This window comes from Gorilla gorilla, chromosome 5, assembly GCF_029281585.2.
Source record: "Gorilla gorilla gorilla isolate KB3781 chromosome 5, NHGRI_mGorGor1-v2.1_pri, whole genome shotgun sequence".
In the NCBI taxonomy this organism is placed as follows: Eukaryota; Metazoa; Chordata; class Mammalia; order Primates; family Hominidae; genus Gorilla; species Gorilla gorilla.
In genome coordinates, this window is record NC_073229.2 from 158625806 (window position 1) to 158644986 (window position 19181).

Sequence of the window (19181 nt, forward strand, 5' to 3'; positions counted from 1 at the left end):
AGAAAGGAAAAGCAAAAAGATTCCAGAAATAAACGGGAAAATATAACCCTTACCATGGAGGAAAATTACAATTCACTTGGATTAACCATAAGAAGATTAAAAAGTCATATATTGACCAATTTTAATGTTTTCTGGAAGAAGAAACACACCTTTTCACACTGTGAGCTGTACAGAAGCCGACTCTGTGGTTTTTGGTGTGTAAAAACATATAGGAATAATAATTATACCACTTTACACCTTTATGGTGTTTTGGGTTTACAGATTCTCCATACAGTTAATCTATTTCGGGTTTACAGATTCTCCATACAGTTAATCTATTTTGATCTTCATACCAAACCTATTCTAAATTGGGGTTTAGAGGAGGTGTGAGGCTGACAAAAAGATGTTCTGCTTTTTGTTCAGGACCTGTGCTCAGGGCTGTGTTCTCATTTTGAGGTTGGATTTTGTACACTCACATTTTCATTTATCTCTCTAGTGCTCAAGATATTCACAAACTTTTTCACTGTCAGGGATGCATAAAAGAACAATACTTTATTAGAGCTATATTCTAAGCCAACTGGGTCATCGTACCTTAGATTCAAAGTTAGATTATGGCTCAAAATGAATCCTTAGCATATTTCTGGTGTTCAAAAAGAATAGGTTGAAGCCGAGACGGGTGGATCACTTGAGGCCAGGAGTTCGAGATCAACCTGGCCAACATGGCAAAATCCCGTCTCTACTAAAAACACAAAAAATTAGCCAGGCATGGTGGCGTGCGCCTGTAAATCCAGCTACCTGAGAGCCTGAGGCAGAAGAATCGCTTGAACCTGGGAGGTGGAGGCTGCAGTGAGCCGAGATCATGCCATTGCACTCTGGCCTGGGTGACAGAGTTGGACTATGTCTCAAAAAAAAAAAAAAAAAAAAAAGAATAGGTTATTTTATATTTCCTGAATTACATGTAGTTGTAATGCCTTGCTCAGGATCTTGCCTATAGTGGCAAAGAAATATTGCTTAAAATCAACTCTTGAATTACACTAGCATTCTGTAGGCACCATATCAAACATCTAGGACAGGGGTCCTCAATCCCCAGGCCGCTGACCGGTACCAGTCTGTGGCCTGTTAGAAACCAAGCCACACAGCAGGAAGTGAGCAGTGGGCAAGCATTACAGCCTGAGCTCCGCCTCTTATCAGATCAGTGGTAGCATTAGCTTCTCAAAGGAGTGCAAACCCTACTGTCAACTGTGCAGGTGAAGGATCTAGGTTGCGCATTCCTCACAAGAATCAATGCCTCATGATCTGAGGTGGAACAGTTTCATCCTGAAATCATCCCCCACATCCCACCCCCCCCCCCCCCCAGTCCCATCTGTGGAAAAATTGCCTTCCATGAAACTGGTCTGTGGTGCCAAAAAGGTTGGGGACCACTGGTCTAGGACTTACCCGGTAAGTTAAAGACAAACCTTTAAGGAATTTTCAATTTAGTATCTTGATATCCCTATGTGAAGATATTTGAACTCATTCATATTTTTTGTTTGTTTTGTTTTTGTTTTTGTTTTGAGACCGAGTCTTGCTCTGTCGCCCAGACTGGAGTGCAGTGGCATGATTTTGGGTCACTGCAACCTCCGCCTCCCAGGTTCAAGTGATTCTCCTGCCTCAGCCTCCTGAGTAGCTGGGATTACAGGTGTGTGCCACCACATCCAGCTAACTTTTGTATTTTTAGTAGAGACAGGAATTCACCATGTTGGCCAGGCTAGTTTTGAACTCCTGTCCTCAAGTGACCCACCTGCCTCGGCCTCCCAAAGTGCGGGGATTATAGGCATGAGCCACTGCCTCGGCCGTCATATTTGTTTTTGCTTATATGTCTTATAAGATTATTTCATAATGGTTATCTGCTTCTAAATCTGTTAACTTAGTTTTGCTAAATGTAGTTCAAACAAAATTTATCTTTGGATTTTCATTATCTTTTTGGCTTGTCACAATGAATAACAGGGATTGATAACAAGAGAAAAACAATCCACCTTATTGCAGCAGCCTGGTTTCTGATCCTAGGCATCATTTACTAAATTAGATAATGGGAAAAAATTACTCTTCTCTTTCCCCAAGAGAGTTAGTGAGTGGTAAAAATATTTAGGTGGTGGGTGAGGAGAATGTTTCTTATTGGTAAAAGGAATTTTTAATAGGGAAAGAGACCAGATGAGAATAGAAAACTAAGGGAAACACAAGGCCATTTTTTTGTCTGTTTGTTTTTGAGACAGGATCTCAGTTTGTCACCCAGACTGGGGTGCAGTGGCACAAATATGGCTCACGGCAGCCTTGACCTCCTAGGCTCAAGTGATCCTCCCACTTCAGCCCCCCCAAGTAGCTGGAACTACAGGTGTGTGCCACCACACTTGGCTAATTTTTGTATAACAAGGCCAGTTTTGATAGAAATATTTATGATATCTGAATTTCCTCCACGTTGAAAATCCATATTTATTATTCTTATTTTTCTTGTACTTCACTTTCATTGTTCATTAATTACATGGGAAAATAACACTTCTATGCAATGTATAACCATTTTTAACAAATAAGAGTAATAGTGTTGTTTGCACTACTTTGTGTGACATGTCTAAACAATGTAAACTTTTTGTTGTATAGACTTTAGTTATTGTTCAGTACAATGTCATCTGCTGTGCATGACTGGGTGTAGTCTCTCTCTAGAAGTGTATAATTTGCTGACTATAATGAATCTCTTTTGATAGCAAAACTTTTCTTTTAAAAATATTAATTATTAGGTTGGTATAAAAGTAACTGCAGTTTTCCACATTAACCACAATTGCTTTGTACCAACCTAATACCTGGTGGACAGTGGCAAATGGAATGCAGTCACTTCTGCACTGGCATAGGAGACTGTCTTATCTTCCCCAGTGAATCTCCTGGCAGAAGTAGTTTCTACTAGGAGAAGAAAAAAAAACTTACAGTAAGACCCCATGGAAAGAAAACCTGTGGTGCAAGAGCCTCACTAAATGTCCCAAACACAGGAAGCAACCAGCCAATACTGTTGACTTGAATTCCAAATTGATCCAGTGTTCTTTGATTGTATTTTGACTAAGTAAAGGCATCTGTCTATATACTTGTCCACTTCGGGATTTATCTGTTGATTTTTGTTTGCTTGTTTTTGGTCTCTAAAGGTTTCAGTTATTTTATGAGCAGATGCTTTTTCCATTATCTTTCCTCTCTTCTTTGTATTAGCATTCCTAAAACATACACAATCAGTATATCTTACCAGTTACACTAGAGGTTGTCTTGCTTAAAAAGCAATAGTGTTATTTCTTCTAGCCAAGTACCAACTCGTTGCAGTCAGGCTGGAACCCGGCTATTGTCCTGACCTGTGGCTTCAGCTCTGGTGCAGAGGATGCAATGTGTGCAATGCAATGCACACGTCGATGCAATGGTGTGCAGGAGCTGGCCTCCACTACTTCATGAGAGCTGTTTGTGTGCATCTTTTTCCAGCTTCACGTTAACCATAGTGGGAGTATTTATACCATGGAGGTCAGCAAACATCACAAATCAGATCTTTTTTTCTTTTTCCTCCAGAAAGTCAGTAGTGAAGCATTTACCAGCACACCACTGGTTAGATATGAGGTGGAGAGAGAAGTTGAAGAAGGGGTGGAAAATGAGATCATGAGCTATTCAAAGGGCCCATAATAAAACAAAAGAGTGAACCAAAGCAGCTTCATGTTCTTCAGTCCTCATCAACACCAACAGGTCTCACAGGCTGCTCTTTGCTGGAGTCAGTGTAAAATCGCAGAGGAGCCTGGACCGGGAATTAAAAGACCTGGTTTCTGATCCTCATGCTGCCACCGCATGCCTGTATGATCTGGACTACTCATTTAACTTCTCCCAGTCTCAGTTTTCTTCTCTGTAGCACAAAAGTATAGAGGTGGGGTGCAGCTTAGATCCTCATTGTTCTAAGTGTGCTTCAGAAACTGTCAGAATGGGCATCACCTGGGAACTTGTTAGGCCAACCTGAGGTCTACTGAAACAGAATCTGCATTTTAACAAGATCCTTAGCTGTGCTGTGTGCATATTCGGGGAAGCACTAGAGTTGGTAAGCGGCCCTCAAACCTGGATGAGTATTTGGAAAGATTAAAAAATATGTATTTTGCTGGGCATGGTGGATCATGCCTATAATCTCAGAACTTTGGGAGGCTGAGGCAGGAGGATCACTTGAGCCCACTGCAACCTCCGCCTCCCAGGTTCAAGCAGTTCTCCTGCCTCAGCCTCCTGAGTAGGAGTTCAAGACCAGCCTGTGCAATATAGTGAGATTCCAGCTCTATAAAAAGTAAAAAAGTTAGCTGGGCATGGTAGTGTGCGACTGTGGTCCCAGATACTTGGGAAGCTCAGGTGGGAGGATCACCTGAGCCTGGGAAGTCGAGGCTTCAGTGAGCCATGATTGCACCACTGCTCTCCAGCCTGTGTGACAGAGCAAGATCCTGTCTTAAATAAAAGAATAAATAAAATAAAAATACATATTTCTGGCCTTTATTCCTGATATATTGGGTCAGAATATCTGGAGATGAATCTCAGACTTTTTATTTTTAAAAAGTGCCCCCAAAGCTTTTGAGAACCAACAAGTGATGGGATCCATTAGTTCAAATGGTTCCCCGTGGTTTTCTCTCTCTCTCTTTTTCTTTTTTTTTTTTTTTTTTTTAGATGGAGTCTCGCTGTGTTGCCCAGGCTGGAGTGCAGTGGCTTGATCTCAGCTCACTGCAAACTCTGCCTCCTGGGTTCAAGCAATCCTTCCACCTCAGCCTCCCAAGTAGCTGGAATTACAGACACCTGCCACCTGCCACCATGCCTGGCTAATTTTTGTATTTTTAGTAAAGACTAAAAATACAGGGTTTCACCGTGTTGACCAGGCTGGTCTCAAACTCCTGACCTCAAGTGATCCGCCTGCCTTGGCCTCCCAAAGTGCTGGGATTATAGGCATGAGCACCCAGCCTCCTTGTGGTTTTCATAGTCGATGTCTGCTCTGACAAAAGTTGCCAGCCTTCAAGATAATGCTCTCCTTCTCCCTGCCCAGTGTTGATAGTTACTAGAATTGGTGGAAAGCAATTCTTGAAGGGCTTAGGGAGTATGAATTTGTAAACCACTTTTATTTCATAAAATTTGAGAAGGCACTGTAAAAAGCTTAGATTTTGGAGTGGATAAAATAATCTTCTAAATATGAAAAAAAAAAGCCAGCAGAAATAGGTTACTTCATGGGGTTGGAAGAGAAACTAAAGGAAAATAAATGACACTGTAAATGTACCTGTCTTTTGAAATCCTAGCTGACATTAAATTCATAGCCATGCGGAGGGTTTTAGATGTGCTTGTCTGAGATAGTGAAGCTTAATGGACCAAATATGGCTGAAAGATCAGGAAATCTACTTTTAGCCACAAATTATGAAATGGAGATATATAATTATTTTATTGTGATTCTTCAAGTGAATACACTTGAAAGATATAAAGCATGGCTTTCTCATGAAGTAATTCTATGATCATGTGCACTTTTTATTTTAAAATTTGTTTTTACCAAATACAGCTATAATATAAGCAGCTTATTCCTGGCCAAAAACCCACCTAAGAATATCAATTAGGAATTTGGTTGGCTTCCAAAAATAAAAAAAATTGACTTATAAGTAAGAAAGGTTCTTTTTCTCACATTCAAAAAGAGAACCCGCATGTTGGGAGCAGCGTTGCAGGATTCTCTGGCCTTTCCCTCACATTGGAAGAGCCACTGCAGCTTCAGACCCCATTGCCATGCCCTTCCAGGCAGGAATGAGCCGAGGAAGGTCAGGGCCAGCCACACCTGCCTCTGCATGGGAATAGCAAAGTTGTCTCACTTTGACACCTAGCAGGATTCTGCTGACTTTTTGGCCAGAATTAAGTCACATGAACTCCCTTAACTAGAAGAGACTTGTAGAATAGATGAGTTTTAAATTCCAAACTACATTGCCAGGGCCTTCTACTTTCCTTTTTTTTTTTTTTTTTTTTCTCTAAGTGACAGGATCTCAGCCAGGTGCAGTGGCTCACACCTGTGATCGCAGCACTTTGGGAGGCAGATCACCTGAGGTCAGGAATTCAAGACCAGCCTGACCAACATGGTGAAACCCCGTCTCTACTAAAAATACAAAAATTAGCCGGGCATGGTGGTGTGCACCTGCAGTCCCAGCTACTCAGGAGGCTGACACACGAGAATCGCTTGAACCTGGGAGGCAGAGGTTGCAGTGAGCCGAGACCACACCACTGCACTTGACTGCACTGGAGACTCTGTCTCCAGGCTGGAGTGCATAGGTGCAATCATAACTCACTGCAGAATCAAACTCCTGGGCTCAAGCGATCCTCCCACCTTAGTTCCCAAGTAGCTGGGACTACAGGTGCAATCCACAATGCCTGGCTACTTTCTACCCTTCTGCTTTTACTCTTCATCCACAGTTCAAAAGACATTCTCTCTTTACTTCAACAAACAAAATCGTATAGTTCCTACAGTAGTCTGCTTAGCAATTAACCCTGTAATGAAATCTTCTGAGATTATTTCCACATAATAAATTCCTCATTTTCTAATAATGTATATGCACAGGTTATACCACCACAGCAGCTATTTATGTATCTACTGCTCTATTATAATAGACCTTTTTTTTTTTAGTTTATCTCCTGTGCTTCTCAGAAACAAGTTATTCTTATAATCCCTCCATGTCTTGAGCTCACTGTGCCTAGTAATGTCTGCTTAGCTGAACTGAGAAAAACACAGACTGTGTCACCCTATTCTTCTCTGCTACGCGGAGTGGCATGTGCAAAGCTCTGTATGCAGCCCAAGCCTACATCTCATTGGTGCTTTTGTTTACACAGCAAACTCTTTCTGACATGTTGGATGCTTGATATTCACACAAATTATAAGGACCACAAATACAAATCATAACTGCAGATGTCATACATTTCAGTGATCTCTGTTGAAAGACTGAATTTGAGTGGTTTGCACAGCATCCAAGGAATTTTTCCGAGGAAACTTGTGATTAGAATGAGGCTACAATATTCCATCTCTTAGAAGGGTTGCCAGGAAATGAACATGCTGCATGCATGACAAGCATGAATACTGACAAGCATGAATCCTGAGAATCAGTGGCCTGGAACTCCGCTGGTGTAAGCGTGAAAGTGCAGGCACTAGACAAGCCCCATAGCAGGCAGTGACATGTGGGTTAGTTTATGAGGAAAAGAATCAACAAACCACTTATTATGTGTATTTTCTCTCCCTTTTGCTTCTCAGCCTTCTGTTTCAAGTTATTTTTATGCTCATCTCACACTCTCTGTATTTTTCAGACATGCATTAACAAATTAGAAAGATGACTTTGTACTGGCACTAGCATATTTCTCCTGATGGATGTATCCCCGAAACGCACGTGTGAAATACATTAGTTTGAAAACAATCACAAGTGGTGAAATTGGTGATTCAGGACTTAGGAGGTCAAACATGAAAAAAACAAGGAAAAACCAGAAAGGATTAAAACATCTACAGGGAAAAAACCTATGATGACACACATGGAAAGTGAGAAATATCAGTTACAATAGTCAAATTCAAAAGTCAAAAATAGATTCTGCCTCTTTATGGCATAACTTATCAATGTAGCACATTTCTGAGGAAGCATTCTCTTCTTCAAACTGTAGCTATGTCTACAAACAAGTTTAAGGGGAGAAAAGTCTACCAAAAATAACATGAAATTATTATTTTTAAATGACTTGATGCTAAGTGGCCCCTGTGACTTAATTTTTCATTTTCAACTAGTTGGTGTACAATCAAGTCAGCTGCTTACATGGACAAAAATGCAATGAACATCTTATTAACAAATATGTTATTTTTGTATTCGCTCCTTCTTGATGTGCATTCAGAAGGAATAAAGGATCTCCTTGGGAAAAAAGTGTTTACCACACCTGATAAGTTGCCATTGTTCACCTTCCAGGTAATTGTGTTATTTTGGTCTTCAAGGCCCTGTGGTACTTGGAAGCAATTCCTTAATAGTCAAACAAGGGCACATTGCCAGGTTTCCATTGTCAACACTGAAGAACTTACTACTGTTTAATACTTTGTAGAAGGAGGAATATTTAAATACAAATCTTGTTTTAGGAAAGTGCTCCATAGAAAGTAAGTTGCGGAAAGTACCAGAGTCATTTCTATCAAAAGATATATTTCAGGATCTGGGATAATTTGCTAAAAATAAAAAATGAGAGAAAATTAAAAGAGAGAGAGAGAGAAAGGTCTGTTCAGATTTGTTTCAACAACCAATGGTTTCTACAGGACGTAGAACTTTTCATTAGCCAGGAGGAGGAGAGATCCTACTCACACCATATGACTTCCTGGTGGAAGGTGGAAACCCAGCATTCAGATGATCATTTGAAACATCATCTTCCCCTTTTTGAGATTTTAAAAGATACAAAAAAAAAATACACTCATGACCCAGCTACTCCACTTTTTAATATATACCCAAGAAAATTAAAAACATATGTCCACACAAATACCCATATGAATATTAATAGCAGCATGATTCATAATAGCCAAAAAGTGGAAACAACCCACATGTGCGTCAGCTGATGAATGGATTAACAAACGTGATACACTCATACAATGGAATATTATGCAGCATAATAAGGAATGAAGAACTGATTCATGCTATAAACAATGAATGAACCCTGGAAACATTATTCTAAGTGAAACGTCAGACACAAAAGGCCACATATTGTATGATTCCATTTGTATGAGGTGTCCAGGTCAGGCAAATCCATAGAGATGGAAGGTAGATTACGGGTTCCCAGTGGCTGAGAGGAGAGGGAGAATGGCGAGTGAGGGCTAATGGATAACGGGACTTTTAGGGTGATGATAAACATTTTAAGAACTAGATGTGTGGAAAGTTGCATAACTTTGTGGCTATACTAAAAACGACTAAATTTTACACTTTAAAGGGGTAAATGTTATGGTACATGAATTATATCTCAACAAAGAAATTATTCAAAAAATACTCCTGGTACCAAACGACTGTTAACATAAAAGTGACGTTATCACATAGATGACTCTGAGATATAGCTCCCAAATACCACATACGTTTTTAAAAGGAAAGAAACCAAAAACGAGCCTATTTCAATATGGTGAAAATTTTAATGAACTAAAAAATGTTTGTTTGTGGTTCCTTCCATATAGAGAGCCTCATTTCTCAGCCAATTAAAGCAACTAAACCTAAACTGAAATTATACAGATTCACAGGGTCTGCGGTGGGCAAGTCTATGGATGGGGCCTGGTTGTCTCTGCCCCTCCTGTCTCATTTCTGGGATTTTCCTGTCGTTTTGTTTGAGTGCCCTTCAGGTACTGAGTGCTTTTATGAAGTTGTGCACTCTTCTTTCTCCATGCCTATGTCTGCCTCCACACTGCCTTTGAGAAGAACATCTCTGCTCTCAGCTTAAACAAAGCTTGAAATTTGGGGTCCCATGTTTTAGCTGCTATCAGTTCAGCCCAAAGAATGACAGGTGAAACTTCAGGCAAGCAGAGAGATATCCTTGTGCTTAGCAGAAAAGCAGCACTGAGGAGTCAGCTGATAGTGGACTCACTCTTAGTCTTAGCGTGGCATCTGTCCTCTCTGGCAGCATTGGTTGGCCACATCATAGGTTTAAATGGCTGGATATTCAATATCTCACAGGGAGCAATCTCCAGAAGATTTAATTATATGTAAAAGGCCAGGGAACTTTGGCAGTTTAGTGAACATTTTTTTCTTTCTTCTCTCTTTCTTTCTTTCTTTCTTTCTTCTTTCTTTCTCTTTCTCTCTTTCTTTCTTTCCTTTTCTTTCTTTCTGATGGAGTCTCGCTCTGTTGCGTAGGCTGGAGTGCAGCGGTGCGATCCCAGCTCACTATAACTTCCGCCTCCCAGGTTCAAGCAATTTTCGTGCCTCAGCCTCCTGAGTAGCTGGGATTACAGGCACCCGCCACCATACCCAGCTAATTTTTTTTTTTATTTTTCAGTAGAGACAGGGTTTCACCATGTTGGCCAGGCTGGTCTCGAACTCCTGACCTCAAGCGATCTGCCCACCTCGGCCCCCCAAAGTTCTGGGATTACAGATGTGAGCCACTGAGCCCGGCCTAGTGAACATTTCTTATGTTAAACCAAATGCTATTCAATAAGTTTTAGCTTCAAGTGGGCTGAGTTTCACATCATTATGAAGGAGAAATTTAAGGGGTAGACCCTATGCTGCCCTCACAATCATCCCTTCATTCCCTCTTCCTTTAAGATGTTTTCTGCCTAGGAGGTTACTCAGGCCCTTGCACATGTGGTCTCCTGGCAGCAGATCCATCTCTGACATTTGCAGACGGTGCAAGAGTACAGATGAAGGCCTCCACCCTTCCAACTCATAGTTTGCCCCTTTTATGTTCTTAGCTGCTGCTCAGTCCTGCAACTTGACCCCCATGCACACTCATGTGTATGTGAACATTGCAGCTGCAACCCGGGAGCCTGCAAAGAGTTGCCTTTTGGACTTTCTCAGGTTAGGAGTGCAGTTAACAGCTGTAATGCTGTGACTTGAAGAGTAGCCCACACAGGCTGTGGAAGGGCTAGGGTATTTGGGAGAGAAAGTTCAGAGTTCAAGGTACCCAAGGCATGGACTAGAAGGGGGTGCCTTGGTTCCAGGTGGGCATGTCTCTTTGGTTTCATGGGTCTCTCTCCTCTTAAAACTAAAGCAAGCACCTCAGGCTAGAATACCATTTGCCTGGGTCCAAGGGAAGAACTGTCTGGAAATCTTATTCCACCAGTCTTTCAGCCAGATCCAGCCATGGAGCTGTGTCTTAACCCTGAGAGGAAGCGGAGCTATGCCTTAAGCCAGCTCCTTAATCTACATCATTTTCTTTGCAACTGGACACATTTTATTAATATATGTATCTATACTAAATAGGAAAGAGGACCCTGGCTAATTCTCTTGTTAGAGTAAGACAAGAAGTCCATGAGATTTGGGGAAACCAGGCCAAGGTTTGGGTCCAAAAGAGACCTCCTTCAAACACATACACACCCATTTTTCCACACGTGAGTAATTACTAAACTCTCTTTGGCCCTCACCAAGACAACCAGCAGGACTCAGGAGTTTAATGAATTCTCACTTCCACGGAGCAGTAAAATTGAGTTTTTATTTATTAGAAACTTAAAATGTTTTTTAATTCTGTGGGAGTAATTTAGAAATTGGTGTGAAGTGTAATTGATTTTTATAAACATGCATCTTGTAGATTTTTCATTAATAAGCATTTGCATTGTAATTTGTTTGTGCATGAGTGCCCTGGACTTTCCAGATGCTAATGAACAAAGTGCTAGAGTGTGCTTTCTACAAAGCGAAATTCATTATTTTCATTTTTATTTTTAACTCTTTTCTCAAAGTGAGAACAAGAGAAAGCTATTGGAAAGATAATTTCTAGAAAGAAAGGTGAACTCAGCTGTTTTTAATAATTATGTTTTTCCTCTCAATCTCTTTTAGCAAAAGCTGAAGAACTTGTCTGTCACACTCCTGATACTTTCTCTAATTAGTCCTGGCTTCATATATATGTGTATATATACACATATGAAATACTCTTTCATGTATATATGAAAAGACTATTTAGAATGATTATTTGTACTGCATATAATTAAGTAGGGCTGTGTCCTGGTCTATAATCACTAGAGACACCCTTCTGAGAAAATACTCCTGACTTAACCACACAATTTATTCTACACTGTAGTGCCTTCAGGGATACACCCTTCTGGAGTACATTAGTTTTCTCAGACAGACCAGAAATGATTACCAAGGGAGGAACCTCTTCCGATAAGCCCTCTTTTCATTTCTTTGATATGTGTGCATTGATCCCTAAGTCCTCATCTGGACTGCTTCCTTAATTTGCAGAGCCCAAGTGAAAACACATACACAAAAAACCCTCAAAGTCCCTTCAAAAAGCAGGGGTGATGGTGGGGGGAGGTGTGGAAGATTTCCTTTCTTTCTCTTTTGGCCTGTCATGGGGTCTCTTACTTGCTATTTAATTTCATGCTCTCTTTGATACAGGGGTATTCACAGGGTGAGTGCAGATGGTCTCAGGTAGCTCAGGCCTGCCCAGCCACTTGGTGCATGGGGTGTGTGCACCCAGCTTCCACGCCCCCTGCAGGCCCAGGTCCCTGCCTGCCCAAATGGCTGTAGTCACTGGAAGGGGGTTGGGGAGCAGAGAGTGGAGGGGTGAGAGATAATGAGAGTGGATGAGGAATCTCCTCACCCCCTGTTCCATTGTCCTTCTGGACTTCTCTTACAAAACACAAACTCCAAGCTGAAATTGTTACGCATTTTAAGGGGCTTCACCCATGAAAGATGGGCAACTCTCCTGTTACAAAAGAAGTCCACAGAAGGCTCCATAACTTCTGTGCCAGGTCAGTAGTGCTCTGATTTCCTTTCTTTCTGCCCCCAGTGATTATCCAGGGACTACAGATGGGGTCAGCAGCATGCCCAGTCACCTGCATTGCCTAATGAATGGCTGACTGCCTCAGCATCCCCTGGGCAGAGGTGAGGAGGACTTGTTTACAGCCTGATATGGTTAGACTTTGTGTCCCCACCCAAATCTCATCTTGAATTGTAATCCTCACGTGTTGAGGGAAGGAAGTGATTGGATTATGGGGGTAGTATCCCCCATGCTGTTCTCATGATAGTGAGTGAATTCTCAAGAGATCTGGCGGTTTTATAAATGATAGTTTTTCCTGCACTCTCACATGCTCTCTGTTGCCTACCACCATGTAAGACAGGCTTGTTTCCCCTTCTGCCATGATTGTCAGTTTCCTGAGGCCTTCCCAGCCATGCAGAATTGTGGGTCAATTAAACTTTTTTCCTTTATAAGTTACCCAGTCTCTAGCAGTTCTCTATAGCAGTGTGAAAACAGACTAATACACAGCTTAATTCTGGATTTATCTTAGCCTTCACTCCTCAAGCAGTCCAGGCATGGTGGCTCACGCCTGTAATCCCAGCACTTTGGGATTGATCCCTTGAGGCCAAGAGTTTGAGAACAACCTAGTGAGACTTCATATCTACTGAAATCAAAAATTTAAAAAAATTAATAAAATGTGAAGCTCCCACTCCATAGTTTAATGACACATGCACTATTATGTGGTTTTACTTTTCTCATGGAACAGCTATACATTACATAAAATGCAAAACATCGAGAACAGAAGAAAACAAATCACCAGAATAGCCATCTTACTGTCCAGAAATAATTACTTAGCATTTTAGCATACGTATTTTGGTCTTTTTACATATACGGCTATGGTGCATATGTTATTGAGATATTGTAAATATTGCTTTAAAACACACTTTCGTTCACTCAACAATACACCATGAATATCTTCCATATATTATTATTAATCTAAAACATTATATGAAAACTTTTGGGTGCTTACCACTCACCTGGGATCATGCGGGAAATAAAGATTCTGAAGTCTCTCACTCGCAGAGATTCTCATTCATAATCTCAGATGATGACTCATAAATCTGATATCTGCCTTTTGAAGAAGCACCCCAGAAGATTCTGATGGAGGTGATTCTCAGAGCTTGCTCTGACAAACACTGATCTACAATATGATTTTAAAATGCTGCACTGTGTTCCATCATATAGGTGCGCCATAATTTATTAAACCAGTTTCATATTGTTCATTTGACATTAGTTTCTAAATTTTCACGTGCATGATTAATTCTTCAAATAAATCTTTCTGAACATCTCTAATTATTTCCTTAGGAAAATTCTGCAAAGTGGAATTACTGGGTCAAAGGGAATATAAACCTGAGCAAAGCAGATGGTAGTGTGAATGAAAAAGCAAATCAGTAAGCTGTAAAACACTACCCTAATATGATAGAACAGCTGCCATTTATTGAGGGACTTTTGTAAACCCGGCCAGGGGTTCTTAAATTTTCTTGTGAATCAGAATCACCCGGATGGCTTGTTAAAACCAGGTTGCTGCTACCTTCTCTCCATCCCAGTTTAATTCATTAGGTCTGTGATGGGACTGGGAATTTGCAATTCTAAGAAGTTTCCAGGTGATGCAGATACTGGTCCTGGGCCAGGCCACACTTTGGACACCACTAGACACTATTCTAGGTGTCTTATTAAACTTCACAGCAGTCTTTTACAGTTGATGATTGAGATGCAGAGAGGGTCTGAGGTTATGAAGCTAATGCTGGCAGAGCTGGGATTTGATTCAAAATTTGATGATTCAAAAGCTGATGGTTTTCCCACCAGGCAACCTGGTTTCTTCATTTTACTGCCCTCAAATAAAATATTTTAGATGTCTTCCTAACAAGCACTGAAGGTTTCAGTGTCAGCGCCACCCCTCCCCCACTCCAATCTATTAGGGATACATAAGGGAGGAGAGAGGTTAGGAAGTGTTTGGCTGAGAAATTCCTCAGGGGAAACTGGTTGGATGAGTCACACTCCACCATTCACATCAATATGAAGGGTTGCCTCCCTGCCCTGCTGTGGCCTCAGTGACATGTGGACATCAAGAGAATAATTTCTCCTCTCTTACTGCAACCACATAATAATCCTTCCTTGGAAGAGAGATCTGTCTTCTCCAAAAATCACCTCCAACCTTCTCCACACAATGGCTTAAATAACCTGTTTGTTCAGGCAGCTCAGAAAACAAATTTCGTCAGCGCAGAAAACAAAGCACTCCTATCAAACTGGTTGGTTAATGATACCCAGCACAGCAAACACCCAGCGGATTGGCAGAACGTGAGCCAGGTTGGCTTCTAACAGACCCAGCTTAAGACGCCCAGAATCACCAAGTGAATCAGACACATTTCATAACTAAAGACACCTGAAGACCTAATTATGCAAATTTTACCTGTTTGTTAGCTTGGGATCTGGCCATCCTGCTGTCTTTCCGTGCGTTGATGGTTGTGTGTGAAGATTATTTGTGCATCATTTAGTCTGCATTTATTCATCCTGTGAGCTGAGGATTCTGCTAAGCACCCTACAAGGAGAAAAGGAATATTGTCTGTTTAAAACGTGTTTTGTGTGGCTTCTTGGATAGTGTCCCTGGATGTGGGTACCTGAGAACAATCCATCCTTACTGTTCCATTTCCTAATGGAAAATGCACTACTTCCATCCATGTGAAATATAAATTTAGTCTGGGATGCTTTATCATGTAAGACAAGGCAGGCTATGCATTCCAAGAGATATTTTGTCTAGAGATGATAAGGAGCATTGCACGGTCTTTGGCTTTATTATTTTCAACAACCCCCTAACTGGACAAGGAAAGGTTTTAGGTCAACAAGACTTGGGAAGTCTGCAGAAGAACTAGCATTTATAATCTGAGTTGCTCCAGCTGCCAGAAGTAGTGACAATAATTGACTGTTTCGTGGCTGAAGGACTATAGTAGTTATAATTGTCTGACATAAGAAATATTCAGTGACATAAGGCATTTTGTATAATGAAAAGAATTAACATTCCTACTGGATTGTTGTCTTTCAGGAATGCATTCAAGACATTTCTATATTAGGTAAGAAATTTGATTAAGAGCCTCTCTCTCTCTCTCATATGAATGGTCTTTTGTTTTTTGTTTTCTTTTTTGTTTTTTTTTTTCTTCTTTTCTTTTTTGAGACATTGCTCTGTCACTTAGGCTGGAATGCAGTAGCGTGATCTCGGCTCACTGCAACCTCTGCCTCCCGGGTTCAAGTGATTCTTGTGCCTCAGCCTCCCGAGTAGCTGGGATTACAGGTGCACACCACGAAGTCCAGTTAGTTTTTGTATTTTTAGTAGATACTGGGTTTTGCCATGTTGGCCAGGCTGGTCTCAAACTCCTGACCCCAAGTGATCCACCCACCTTGGCCTCTCAAAGTGTTGGGATTACAGGCGTCAACCACCACACCTGGCCATGAATCATCTTAAAGGAGGAGTTAAAGGGGGTGCACGAGGAACAAGAATCACAACTCCAAGGGAGTTTCGGGGTAGGACATGGGAGAGAGGCTTCAGGTGTGTCAGGAATATATCATCTGTAAAACCACAGCATCTTCCTTCTTACAAACAATGCTTTCAGTTTTTGCACTGCATTTAGTGTCTTTCACTGCAGAACTTTTCCCCAAACCCAGCAATCCACAAATTACCCATTTGTGGAATTTGTTGAAATCTTAGTATGTAGCTGAACCTTAGCAAACTGGAATCCAATTAGCTAGAATCATTGTAAAAATTCTATTTTTTAAGAAAATATGAGAAAATTACCTAAAACAAACACATATTACTGACTTAGCATAAAAAAAGAACTTTTTTTCAGGATATAGTACACTTTTAATAGAAATTCAGCTTAATCTATTTTTAGATTATGGTCATTGATAGCTATAACGATTCCATAAGAAATTCTTTCATCAAAAGAAAATCTCTTTGCTATTCTACTAAGAAAATGAGTACTAACAGATTTCAGATATATTCTTAGTAATAAAGACGAAAACAAAAGGAGCTTTCTATTTACCACTGATATAGCCACCAAGTATAATTAGCCAGTGTACTCTAGTTACCTATGGTATATGAAAAATTCAACCTATCGATCAGTAATCATACCGTGAATACCAAGTACTGTTGGCAAAATTAATATTATATACATCAGAAAATATAGCCCTAACATTCCCAGATACTAGTGTTAAGTAATCATTAGTGTTTTAAAGCTTTACATTGCACTACATATGTATAAGGAGGTGTGAGCCAAATGTCTCTGGGAATGTCACAATCATATTTCCAGAGTCAAACTTATTTAAATATGGAGGCAGTGAGGAGTCATGTGTAATACTTGGGCTCCTACGTCTGGGTTCGGAGTCTCTGGGCTCCTCTGCTTTCATGGCTCCCCAGATACATGCCCTCGGGCAAATCATTTCCCTCTGTTCTCCGCAAAATGGGCAGGGCAAGCATCAAGGTTGCAGAGGTGTGAAGATTTAGGGAGATAACGTGAATGAGATGCTTTTCACAAAGCCTGGCACTGAGGAAGCACCAAATTAAGCCTTAGCTATGATTATTAAATTTCCATTTGATTATTCATGCTGTGAATGTATAGATCTGTGTATTTTTTAATTTAAAGGGAAACTGACCATTTGTAGTAAATGTCTGCATAGTAACATGTAGTTTAGCAATAAATACTTAAGAATCAGACTAACAAAAAATATTTGGTATTAACACAAAGTTTTATATAGCTATTTATTTACTTATATATTTATGAGGCAGGATCTTGCTCTGTCACTCTGGCTGGAGTAGCAAGTGCCACTACATATGGCTAATTTTAAATTTTAAAATTAATTAAATTTAAAGCAAGTGCCACTACATGTGGCTAATTTTTCATCTTTTTTTTTTTTCTTTTTTTAGAGACAGGGTCTCACTATGTTGCCCAGGCTAGCCTTGAACTCATGGTCTCAAGTAATCCTTCTGTCTTGGGCTTCCAAAGTCCTGGGATTATAGACATGAGCTACCAAACCTGGCCAGCTTTATAATTTTTAAAATGAAGTATATAAAGACCTAAACGAATTTTTTCAAAAGGCTCAACAATCTTTCAAACATACAGAGTTGATTAAAAACACTCATTTTAAATAAGAATAAAAAGTTATCTATCTATATGCAAGGTAGAAAACTGAAACCATACGAACAGATAGTAACTGAGCAGTAAAGGTCTTCCTTGACCTTTATAAAACTTCCCCTTTCTCTCACAAGTATTTGTATATCTTTCTAGAATTTTTTAATGTATCTACAAGCATAAAAATCTGTGTATTTATTCACAAATGGAATCACTATATCCACTATTTTTCATCTGGATATTTTTAACTTGAAAGTATATCTTAAAGATACTCCCATACTTTTAAACGATGCATGGTATTCTATCATATAGATATTTCATAATTCATGAAACTTGATAAAAATTCCTAAATGTTGATGTTAGAGTTCCAGTTTTTTTCTTCTCACAACGAAAACTGGAAAATGTACCTTTGTACCTATATGTGTGTTTTTGTAGGTAAATAAGGATAAATTCCCAGCAGTGAAGATTTAGCAGAACATGTTAATGACACTTAAAAAACAAAGTTAAAATACACATTTAATGAGATTACTCAGGGCAGATTGTTAAGTTTGTGGATCACCCAGGTCCTCTCCTTTCCTCCTTACTAGACATCATATCTCGCTAGAGATTAACTTGGGGCATATAGTTTTGAAGCCAAGAGCTTAGGACATTGGACCCCCACCATTTACTAGCAAGACAAAGTAGTTACATTCTCTAAGCCTAGTCCTGCCTGTTGGGGTTATTGTGAGAATCAAATGAGATGTTGAAAATCAGCATTGAACACAGCATTATTTAGCACTGGTGTTTTAGTCCATTCTGCTATAACAAAATACCCACACTCGGCGGCTTGTGGACAATAGAGATTTATTTCTCACAGTTCTGGAGACTGAGAAGTCCAAGATCAAGGTGATGGCAGATTCAGTGTCTGATGAGGGCTCACTTCCTCACAGACAGCACTTTCTTACCAGCAGGAGGTGCCAGGGGTTTCTCTAGGCCTTTTTTGCAAGAGCACTAGTCCCATTCCTGTGGGCTCTGCCCTCACGTCCTAATCACCTCCCAAACGCCCTGTTGCCTAATCACCTTGGGGATTATGATTTCAATATAAAAATTTTGGAGGGACAAAAACCTTCAGTTCATTGCAACTGCTAACCCCTCAATAAATGTAGCAACAAATAGTTAATAATTCCTTATTAATATTTTCTAATTAATCTAGTGATGATTATTCTTAAGGAACACTAGACCCGGATTTTCCAAATTTCCAATTTTTTTCATATCGATCTAAGCAGTGTTAGTTATCCATTTATCATTTATTTGCTGTATATTCTCTCCTATGCTTAAAGACTATCAGTAATTTTTCTCTTGAATTTATCTACAGATTTCAAATATCTTCACATTTTCTCCCAGAACTGTTTCTCAAACAGGGATGTCAGTTTTATTACCCTGCTTCAGGCCTTTACCCAGTCTGGCGAAAGACTGGGCACCTAGTCTACAAGAAACCTCGTCGGTCTAGAGATGGATATAGAGGGAAAAAAAATCAAATTCTTTTTTTAAAAAACATTGAATTGTTCACTGAGTAGTAACAGGCAAAAACCGTGATTGCAAAATTTCTGTGAAGGTTACCATGTTTGC

The 19181-nt window shown here is 40.1% G+C and overlaps 1 long non-coding RNA gene across 1 annotated transcript in view; it reads right to left on the reverse strand.

Moving 5' to 3' along the window:
* LOC115934967 (uncharacterized) overlaps positions 1-19181 on the reverse strand; it is a 111494-nt gene that overhangs the window by 11175 nt on the left and 81138 nt on the right. The window contains exon 8 of the long non-coding RNA XR_004070693.3: positions 14864-14992. This is a non-coding gene — a long non-coding RNA (uncharacterized lncRNA). The remainder of the gene's footprint in view (positions 1-14863; positions 14993-19181) is intronic.